The sequence below is a fragment of the Triticum aestivum genome, chromosome 3D (assembly GCF_018294505.1).
Source record: "Triticum aestivum cultivar Chinese Spring chromosome 3D, IWGSC CS RefSeq v2.1, whole genome shotgun sequence".
Lineage (NCBI taxonomy): Eukaryota > Viridiplantae > Streptophyta > Magnoliopsida > Poales > Poaceae > Triticum > Triticum aestivum.
This window is the reverse complement of record NC_057802.1, coordinates 492,155,723-492,163,452: the sequence shown is the minus strand read 5'-3', so window position 1 is coordinate 492,163,452 and position 7,730 is coordinate 492,155,723.

Sequence of the window (7,730 nt, the reverse complement as noted above, 5' to 3'; positions counted from 1 at the left end):
GAAGCTAACCCAGAGAAGATCAAGGCCATCACCTCCCTGGCTAAGCCGGCGTGTATAAATGACGTTCAGCGCTTGGCGGGTCGCATCGCTGCATTAAGCCGGTTTATAAGCCGTCTGGGTGAGAAGGCCATGCCATTATATCAGTTGATGAAAAAGACTGATAACTTTGTCTGGAATGATGCAGCTAATATTTCCTTCGAGGATTTGAAGAAGCAGCTGGCAGAGCCTCCAGTCCTTGCTGCTCCGGTTGATAAGGAGCCCTTATTATTATATGTAGCGTCGAACACACGAGCCGTCAGTGTGGCTATTGTGGTGGTGCGCAAGGAGGAGGGTAAGGAGCATCCGGTTCAGCGGCCGGTTTATTATGTCAGCGAAGTGCTCATTGAGTCCAAGCAGTGGTACCTGCATTGGCAGAAGCTTGTGTATGGTGTGTTCATGGCGAGCCGGAAACTTAAGCATTATTTTCAGGGTCATCCCATCACTATCGTCAGTTCTGCCCCTCTTGGTGATATCATTCAAAACAGAGAGGCCACAGGGAGAATTGCTAAGTGGGCTATAGAACTTGGACCTCATGGTCTCAAATACGTGCCATGCACTGCTGTTAAATCTCAGGCTTTGGTGGATTTCATCAATGATTGGACAGAGTCACAGGTGCCCGAGCAGAAGCCGGATAACACATATTGGACTATTTACTTTGATGGGTCCAGGCAGTTGGAGGGCTCGGCGGCTGGAGTCGTGTTGGCTTCCCCTAAAGGTGACAAGTTCCATTATGTGCTACAGTTGCTCTTTCCTTGCACTAACAACGCGGCTGAGTACGAGGCCTTGCTCCATGGTCTTCGGATGGCTAAAGAGATGAGCTTAAGCCGGGTAAGGTGCTTCGGTGACTCAGACTTGGTGGCTCAACAGGTATCAGGAACGTGGGATTCCAAGGACCCTCTCATGGCGGCTTATCGCCGCGAGGTTGATGCCATTGCTGGGCACTTTCAGGGTTACCAAGTGGAACACATCGATCGCAGGAAGAACGAGGCGGCGGATGCTTTAAGCCGGCTGGGCTCTCAGCGAAAACCGGTGCCGCCTAACACTTTCCTGGACGTCCTGTATAGCCCTTCTGTTAAGTTGCCTACAAAGGAAGATTTGGCTGTCCCTGACCCGGAGGCACGACTGGTGGCGGTTCTCCATATCATACCAGACTGGACAATGTCATATCTGGCTTACATGACCCGGGGCGAGTTGCCTGAGGATGAAACTTTGGCCAGGCAAATAACCCGGCGGGCTAAGTCAATGATCGTTATCGATGGCGAGTTGCATCATCGCAGTGTTACAGGGGCGTTTCAGCGTTGTGTCTCCCCTGAGGAAGGTCAAGAAATCTTGCGTGAGATCCATGAAGGGGATTGTGGCCATCACGCCGGCTCAAAGTCTCTTGTGTCCAAGGCTTTTCGCCATGGTTTTTGTTGGCTGACGGCTCATGCTGATGCGGAGGACTTGGTCAGTAAATGTGATGGTTGCCAGAGGTTCTCACGACGGGCTCATGTGCCGGCTCAGGAGCTGAGGATGATCCCAATCACTTGGCCCTTTGCGGTCTGGGGGCTTGATATGGTTGGGCCTTTTAAAAGGTCCAAGGATAATAAGACCCACCTCTTGGTGGCAGTTGACAAAATCACAAAGTGGGTGGAAGCTGAGCCAGTTAGCAAGTGCGATGCAGCCACGGCGGTTCAATTTATGAAAAAGGTGATTTTCTGCTTTGGCTTTCCGCACAGCATTATAACTGACAATGGCACCAATCTATCCAAAGGCGTCATGGAAGAGTTTTGTCAACGAGAGCATATCTGACTTGATGTCTCCTCAGTTGCTCATCCTCAATCCAATGGTCAAGCTGAGAGAGCTAATCAGGAGATTCTGAAGGGCATCAAGCCCCGGCTTTTGGTCCCTTTGCAACGGACGCCGGGTTGTTGGGTGGAGGAGCTGCCCTCCGTGTTATGGAGCAACAACACTACTCCTAACAGGTCTACAGGCTTCACGCCTTTCTTCATGGTTTATGGGGCAGAGGCCGTCCTCCCCAGTGACATCCGTCATGACTCACCTCGAGTGGCGGCTTATGTCGAGGCGGACAATGAGCAGGCGCGCCAAGATGCTCTTGACTTGTTGGACGAACAGCGTGATGTGGCCGCAGCTCGCTCCGCGATTTACCAACAAGACCTGCGCCGTTATCATAGTCGCCGGGTTAAAACTCGGGTCTTCCAGGAAGGCGATCTCGTGCTCCGGCTCATCCAGGATCAAACAGATGCGCACAAGCTCTCCCCGCCTTGGGAAGGACCCTTTGTGGTCAGCAAGAACTTGCACAACGGGTCATATTACCTCATTGACATCCGGGAGCATAAAGATTCACGTAAGTCGGAGGAAGAGACCCGTCGGCCGTGGAACATAGCTCAGCTTCGTCCTTACTACACTTGAGCCACCAGCTCTCGTGATGTACATATTTCTCTCAGCCATGTATATATTATGATAAGCAATAAAGCAGGACATCTGTCCCTTTTTCTCCTCCAAATATGCACGTGTTGTTTTCATTGCAAGATTACATGATGACTTGAAGGATGATCCGGCTTATGATCGTATTCGAATCTAGCCGTAAGCAATAAGATCACTTGGGGGCTTCCTATTCAAACATGGGTCGTATTCGAACCAAAGAGAACATAGCTGTCGATACCCATTTGATTGGCAAAGTGCCGAGCTCATTGGGGAGTTTTCCTTGATCATATTTGAATCATGGTTTCACCCCTTTGGGAACCGACGTGGATCGTATTCGAATCGGCGTATTTAAACAATTCTTAAAATCACTTGGGGGCTTCCTGTTCAAACATGGGTCGTATTCGAACCAAAGAGAACATAGCTGTCGATACCCTCTTGATTGGCATCGCCACACCCACTGGGGGCTATATGATCGTATTCGAATCTTAGCATAACCCCTTTGGGCCGGGTCTCTGGTCGTATTCGAACCGGAAGCTCCTAAGTTCTTTTGTTTCATTATAGGGTTCTTCTGATCATTTCAAGGTGTGTACGGCCGGGTCTCACTTGGCCGGTTTAAACTTTGATTTCCAGTGATAGTTGGACACAATGGGTGTTATTAAGACAGGTAAACCGGAATTGAGGTGCCAACCTTATTACCCGGGTTATCTAAACCAGAAGTATGCTTGCAGGCTGCTAAGTATGATATTACGGCTGCATTAAGGATATAATTGGAGCTCAGTCCTTTTTGATTCATATTCCGGGTTATATATCTAAAACTTATGATTCTCAGGGCGATAAGCCGCCTCGAGACTTGTGATTTGCCCTTTTATGCAGGATAATTAAAGGCAGCTATTTTGAGATTAAGGAAAACAAAGGATTGATTATGACCCGGAGAAACATAAAGGAGACAACTTCATCAGACTTTAACATTCAAGGCGTGCACGATGGCACGGCAAGGATAAAAGTATTGGTCCTACTCTATTACAAAGACTCATTGAGTCCAAAAGGGTGAGGCATTGTTTGATAAGACGCCAGCTGAATTACAACGCTTGCTGAGTTGAAGTCTCTGGCTCATTCCTCTCTTCTCCTCCGGCTGATCCCAAGACCCGGAAAGTTGATGACTTCCAGTCGATGCCGCTGAGAGCTTCGAATTGGGCTTCCTCGTCAATTAACCCGGCCGGGTCAATCTCCGGGGCGAAAGTGTGCTGACGAGCCGGCGGGATCAAGTTGAGGGCTTCATAGCGCGGAGTAGGGATCCTCTGATTTTCTGCGTTGTAGCCCGGTTGATACTTGGTCAGATCGGTATCGTTGCCAATAAGAGTGGCCACCGGGCGTACGGCCTTCACGCAAGCTGCGAAGTCCTTCTGATGAAAGGCGGTGCCATCTTCCTTCAGACTTGGGTAGCCGAGGGCGATGTCTGCCGGGTCTAACTCTGGCAAGAACGCCTTGGCCCGGCTCAGCGCAGCGATCGCTCCGGCTCTTGCAGAGGCCTGTCGCAGCTCTTGGATCCGTTGAGGAAGAACGGCGAGCCGGCGAAGGACTTCCGCCAGGTGAGTCGGCACCTTGTTGGAGAGGGCCACCACAGCCAAGGCACGTTGTGACGCGGTGTAGAGTTGCTCCACCAGGGTGTAGACGGCCTTCAGCTTGGTCACCACACTCTGATTCAGGTTGGCACTTCTGGGACCTGTTTAACAAAGCCAGATAAGCCGCCGACAAGGATGAAATTATGAGATATAAACATTCTAAACTTGATGAAAGCCGGCGAGACGACTTACCGAAGATTGCGGCCACCATCTGGGACACTTGGCGCTTTAGGCCGGAGAGCTCGGCGGTCTTCTCGGAGAGAGCCTTCTCCGCTTGTTCAGCCCGGTTCACCAATGCGGCCTTTTCTTCGGCCCATGCCTTCCGCTCAGCGTCGAACTCCGTCTTCAGCTTCTCTTGCGCGGCGATGCTGGACACGAACTTGGCGTTTGCCTTCCGGGTCTCCATCTCTTGCATCTTCAGCCGGTTCTTGAGATCAGCAAGGTCAGCCTCAAGCTTCTTGCCCGCAGCCTGTATAAATTTCCGGGTTATGGCATGAACAATTACTCTACAAATTTAAAGTCCCAAGAGTTTTCCAAGCAAAGACACTTGGCACTTGGGGGCTAATGCATATTGAACGTTTCTATCTACACATTGCCGGTTCAAATGGAGTAAGCCGGAACCTAAGTCTACAACATACTCAATCATAAGTCGTCGACTTGGGGGCTAGCATGGTACAGGTAACTAAGCAGTAATTAAGAGGACAGAAGAATATTACCTCAGATTTCTGCTGGATCTGGGTCACCATAGCAATCTCTGCATCCCGGCTCTTGTGCACTTGGCTAACGAAGCGGGAGAAGATCTCTCCAATGTTCAAGTTGGAGTAGTCGGTGAGGTCCAGATTAACCCGGCGCGACTCTAGCAGCTCCCCTTTGGCGGAGCACTTGGCCAGCACAGTAGGTCTCCCCGGCTCAACGAACTCCGTCCGGGTGATTACCACGTCCGGGTCATCAGCTGGGGGAGCCGAGCTGGAGGTCTCCGGGTTAACAGCAGCTTCTGTAGTTGTCTTGGTGGTTGGGGCTGCGGCCTCAGGCGCAGAGGCAGCTGGCAGCTCTTGAGCGGCTGCCTCTGGCCCAAGCAAGTCCGGCTCATCGACCGGCTTGGACTTCTTCGCCCTCTTGGTGATCTTGGCCTGGGCACTGAAAGTAAAAAATGATTAAGCATAATAGGTAAGTGAAGACAAAAGTATAACATGAGATGGTTATCATTACCCGGGCACGGTCTTGAAAGCCGGCAGGCTTGACTGCATAGAGTCGCCGGAAGAGGGGGAAGTTTCCTGATAATTTGAGTCAGAAGAGTTGAGCGGTTGACGTATAATACCTGCCAAAGGATGAAAAGGGTACAATTTTGAGATCACCTCGGTCCGGTGTTTCCTCGATGCGTCAGGTAACCCGGAGGAGAGGTCGGTGCTTTTGTCGGTCCGGGTGTGCTGCTGGCTTTCATGAACCTGTCGCTTCAAAATAAATTGAGGGTCTTGATAGGCTAAAGGATGTGAAAAGCTTACTTTCCGGGTTACCCTTCGGACTTTCAGCTTTGGCAAGGGCTCCGAGTCGGAGGAAAGTGACATTACCTCTTCAACCACCGGGTTACTTGCGCCGGTGTCATACTGTCAATGAGAAAGTATTGATAAGGCGGATAGCAGCAAACAACAAATATAGCAAGGACTTAAAAGCTCAGGGGTTACCTCTGACTCGGAGCTGTCGCTTAATTGCATCAGCTCTGAAGCAGTAGGCCTGCTTCCTTTCTTGCGAGGGGCGGTTTTCTTAGCGGCTTTCTTCGCCTTTCTGGCCTTCTTGGCCGCCTCATGGTCATATGAGGTTTACTTAAAAATGCAATGAGGTTTTCTTAAAATGATTCAGATGAAAGTTATGTATAGATAAGGTGTTCAGATCAGCGGCTTACCGCTGGGGCTGAGTTGGTCTTGCAGAAGGGGGCTAGCCCGGTCCTTCCGCAGTCTGCCAGGCTCTCGTTCAAAAGAGCCTTGGTCATATCTTCTGCAACGTCTTCAGGAAGATCGTTGCGGCTGTGTCTCTGAGGGTCATCCTTTCGGCCCGTGTACTCACACATTAAGCCGGGGCGGCGGCTCAATGGGATCACCCGCCACGATATCCAGACCCGGACCAGATCCATTCCATTCAGACCATTGCCCAGGAGAGCCTTGATCTTGTTGATGGTGGGGAGCAGAGGTTGGCGCTCCGCTTGAGTCAGCTTGTCTGACAGTGGGTGAGTCGGCTCCAGGCGCGAGGGGCGAAAGCCAGGCAACGGACTCTCGTCAGCCGGCGACGTGTCTTGGCAGTAAAACAACGTTAGATTCCAGTCCTTGGGGTTGCTGGGCGGCTCTGCGTAAGGGAAAAGGTAGTCCCTACGCCGCTGGATGGAGATGCCACCTAACTCCAGACTTGGCCCATTGGCGCACTCATTCTGACGGTTCAAGTAAAAAAGCTCTCTGAAGAGCAGCAGACTAGGTTCTTCTCCAAGGTAAACCTCGCAGAATACTTGGAAGTTGCAGATGTTGGACACTGAGTTGGGTCCTATGTCCTGAGGCCGCAAGTCGAAGAAGTTTAGAACGTCTCTAAAAAACTTTGAGTCGGGCGGTGCGAAGCCCCGGCTCATGTGATCCGCAAAAATCACTACCTCCCCGTCCTTTGGCTGTGGTCTCTCTTCTGACGGGTCGGGGGCACGGTAGGACATGACGTCCTTCTTGGGCAGGTATCCGGACTTAAAAAAATCCGCTAGTGTCTCACTGGTGACATTGGACCTCATCCAGTTGAAAGTGATGGAGGCTTTGGGAGCTTTGGGAGGCATGGTGAAAGTCGACAGTCTATGACAAAAAGGAAAAACGTCCAGATTAATTATAAGCCGGAGGAGATCTACAGTTCAAAGCTAAGGTGGCGGCTTATGAAGGGGACTAATGGTATATACCTAAGTACAGCGGGTTATTTAAGCCGCAGGGGTATTCAGAATAATTTGATTGTCTACGGCCTTATCACAGCTAAGCCGGAGGATTCTACGGAGCATGGTTTTCTTTAACCCGGAAGGTTCTATGGCGTGTGGTTTCTTTAAGCCGGAAATGTAAACCGCCGTGATTCAATGGTTGTAGTTTTTTACTAAGTGTGGTAAAACAGGTTTCACATTTTGAAGTAACTATTTCGGATCAAAATGGTCGGGCAAAAGAAAAGTTTCTAGACCTAGAAACAGAAGCGAGGGAGTTCTTGGGTTCGAACAAGGCTCTTATGTAGTAAAAAGAGGGCTGCTTGCATGTAAAATGGGTGCTAAACAGTCACCGCAATAGTTTTATGTAGGCCTAAGATCAAAAGGAGGCAGTAAAAATCAAATCTACTGAGGCCCGCGATGAACTACGAGGAACACGGATGAACTACTCGAACCCTACTGCAGATCTGTTCTACAGGGCAGAAGAAACTTACAGGGGCTGGTGAGTCGCGGAGGTCATCGCGTTTCTCTGGTCAAATCAGGGTGATGCAGCGGCCTGAGTTGGTGACGACGAGAAGACCCGCGGTGGCGGTAGCAGCAGAGCTTGAGCAGGGCAGCAGTGGCGCAAGGAAGAAGATGAAGAAGAGAGAAGTGGCTGAAAGCCCGTCGGGCCGGCCTATTTATAAGGGAGAGCTCATAAGTGGGCGCGAGAA